This window comes from Tursiops truncatus, chromosome X (assembly GCF_011762595.2).
Source record: "Tursiops truncatus isolate mTurTru1 chromosome X, mTurTru1.mat.Y, whole genome shotgun sequence".
NCBI classification, from domain to species: domain Eukaryota; kingdom Metazoa; phylum Chordata; class Mammalia; order Artiodactyla; family Delphinidae; genus Tursiops; species Tursiops truncatus.
The window spans coordinates 105815304-105818899 of NC_047055.1; the positions used below are offsets into that span (position 1 = coordinate 105815304).

General features: G+C 37.8%; 1 pseudogene; it reads left to right on the forward strand.

Moving 5' to 3' along the window:
- Positions 1-230: 230 nt before the first annotated feature.
- On the forward strand, positions 231-2628 carry LOC101337002 (serine/threonine-protein phosphatase 4 regulatory subunit 3B pseudogene; annotated as a pseudogene).
- The last annotated feature ends 968 nt before the right edge of the window (positions 2629-3596 follow it).

The following is a 3596-nucleotide window of genomic DNA, read 5'->3' on the forward strand; positions in this document are numbered from 1 at the left end:
CCAGGGATGTGAGTGAGTAGTGGGACTCCGGGGAAACCCTGTTGAACTGAGGAGCTGCCGGGGTCCCTGTGGCCATTATTTATCCACCATGTTCTAATTATGATTTTCCCTACTAGCCACCTCAGCTACTGTCGCTGCCACCACAGAGCCAGCCGTCACTGAGTCGGGGCATAACAGAAGCGGGGACCAGCGCCAAGACCAGGGCTGGTGTGAAGAGACCCGAGGTCACCATGGTGGGCAACCAGCGCTACGTAAAAGTCTACACCCTGAAAGATGAACAACAGTGGGTCATTCTAGACACAGGGTACATCTCATCCACTTATGAGGAGGGGGCCCAGGCCATGTTTCTGCTAGTTAGATCCAAGTCCGATGACTCACTGATCTTGGAGTCAAAGATAAATCCAGACATGTACTATGAGAAAGATGGAACGTTAATTTTTTGGTTTGAGGCTGAGAACCGTGGTACAGCGATACATTTCCAGGACACGGCAATTTGTCATAAGGTCTGGAAAGCCATTTGCCAGGTTCACAGTAAAGTCCCATGTGTCGAAACTATACATGACATCATGGATGAATCAGAAGCCAAAGAGGGTGATGACTCGCCAAAAACCAGTGAACTGCTCGACCTGCCAAACTGCAAACTCGATAAACTTGGAGAGATTGTTGACTTAGTTACCTTGAGTCTCACCTCACCTATGGATAAAGAACTCCTGGCTCTGCTCTTGGAAAGGGAGGACTATATTCAAAAACTACTGCAGTTGTTCCACACTTGTGAGAACCTAGAGTATACTGAAGGCTTATACCATTTGCATGAAATTATTAAAGGAATCTTATTCCTCGACAATACATCTCTGTTTGAGATCCTGTTTTCTGATGAGTGTATCATGGATGTGGTGGGATGCCTTGAATATGACCCTGCTTTGGCTCAGCCAAAAAGGCATAGGGAATTCTTAACCCAAAATGCACACTTCAGGGAAGTTATACCAATAACAGACAGTGAAATTCGACAAAAAATACATCAGACATACAGGGTACAGTACATTCACGACATCCTTTTGCCTATACCATCCAAGTTTCAAGACAATATTCTTCCTAATCTTACAAGTTTTATTTTTTTTAACAAGGTTGAGCTAGTCAACATGTTGCAGGAAGATGACGAGTATTTGGCTGAAGTTTTTGCACAGATGAGGGATGAGACCACAGATGATGATAAACGGCGTGACCTGGTATTTTTTTTAAAGGAATTCTGTGTATTTTCTCATCTATTACGTTCTGAAAGCAGGTGTGCACTATTCACAACACTGACAGAATTGGGAATTCTTCCTGCTCTTAAAATTGTAATGGGCATGGATGATTTGCAAATAAGGTTAGCTGCTACTGATATACTTGGTGATCTAGTGAAGTATACTCCATTCATTGTCCAAAGATTTATGATGGACGAAGCCCAGCAAAGTGAAGATGGCAAACTTTTCACTAATTTAATAATTGAAAAAATGATCTGTGATACTGACTCTGAGCTAGGAGGTGCTGTTCATTTAATGAGACTTCTTCGTGCTCTACTTGATCCAGACAACATGCTGCCAACACATAGAAAATGTAAAAGAAGTGAATTTCTAAATTTCTTCTATAGACATTGTATACATAACTTCACAGCACCACTTTTGTCAGCTACTTCAGAAGATATATGTGAAGAGGATAATATAGTTGGATCTGACAAAAACAACAAAAATTGCTTCAATAATTACCAAACAGCAGAGCTGCTTGCCTTAATTTTAGAGCTGCTCACATTTTGTGTGCAACGTCACACGTATTACATAAAAACCTATATTTTGAGAAAAGACTTGCTAAGAAGAGTCTTGATCTTGTTGAATTCAAAGCACACTTTCCTGGTCTTGTGTGCTCTTCGCTTTATGAGAAGGATGATTGGCCTTAAAGATGAACTTTGTAATTTTTACATCATCGAGGGAAACCTTTTTAAGCCAGTTGTAAATGCCCTTCTGGATAATGGAACTCACTACAATATGTTGAATTCAGCTATTATTGAGCTGTTTGAATTCATAAGAGAGGAAAATATCACGTCTCTTGTTGCACATATAGTTGAAGAGTTTTATGAAACACTTGAGTCAATTGAATATGTTCAGACATTCAAAGGATTGAAGATTAAATATGAAGAACAGAAATACCGGAACAATCAACTATGGAAGAATTTGTATCCTGTACAGTATAGTAAGATATTTTGCAGAGGTGCCAGTCTCTTGAAGCACAAGGAAGAGAAGAGTTTTAAAGAAAATATAGAGGAAGGAAAAGCAGGTATGTCATCATCAGAAAGTGATTTTCAAGATCATTGTGATAAATCTGTGGAGACTGAAAAAGCAAAAGAAAATGAAGACAAGGCAGATCTTCCCCCCAAAACATCTTTGGGTGGCTCCGAATTGACTTCATTCCATTCTGCTAGTGATGCTAGTGGAGCAGGTAACCCAAACGATAGCAGCATGGTGAACTTAGTGGATTATTCAGATGACAACAAAGAAGATAAAGAAGGTGACCCCCCCCCCAGGAAAAAACTACATGTAGCTCCTAAAGTCTTAAGGGAAAACCCTTAACATTACTAAACTCTACATTACTAAAGCTGTGTAAAACATTACTAAAACATCAAAGCATTAATAAAACTCTGTAACATTAGCTGAAACATCTGAATCCAAATCTTTCTCATGTGAACTTATAATTATTCAATAAGTAGCAAAGATGCTCAGTGTTATCATCTAGGAGAATTTATTTCTGTAAAAACCAAACTTCCTAGAATTCAAAAAAATAAAGAAAAGAAAAAAGCTAACCAGAACCTGAGCGATAACTTCTTAGCAAGAAAAAAAGTCTTGCTTGAGGGGAGAAAACAGGTTTGATAATCTAATATTAATGTAGTTCTGTTTCAGGGGTATATATTAGAAACAACTGTTAACAGTATAACATTATTTGCCCAGTGGTTCTGGCTATGGTTTTCTTTTTTCAGTTGCCTTCTTTGAAATAAAAATTTACATTCATGTTTATGTGGAAAGCTAAGTCAACTGTAATAAAAAATAAAGGTACGCTATTCACATTTCTGTGAAGATTTGACAAAAATTCACCCTTATGAGTAATTAGAGGGAAGTAACTTTTGGTATGTATTTTCATGAACAAAAAAGGAAGCTGGATTCAAAATGTGCTGTTCTTAGCATAATTTTTTGTTTGTTTAGATGAGATGTGAAGAATCGGTCCAGTAGTATTCCAAAATAGTGTTCTCTAAGACCTTGGGAGTGGGTAGAAAAGAATACTTTCAACTGCCTAAATTGTGAAAGATACTTGGAAGTCATTTCCTGATTCATTAATAAAGTTGTGTCTGTCTTCAGAGCAGTGGGTAACTTTTAAAGTGTAATTTACAGAGACTAACAATTTATAAAAAATAGTGCTGAATGAAGTGGCACTTAATATGTAGAAACCATTTTGGACAGTTTTTTAAGAAAAAGTTACTTGTGTCAAAGTACACACACAGTACATGAAGTTTTTTTTCTATAAACAGGAGTAATATGAAAGGTGCTTTATTAAAGAGTGAATGCAAGTGA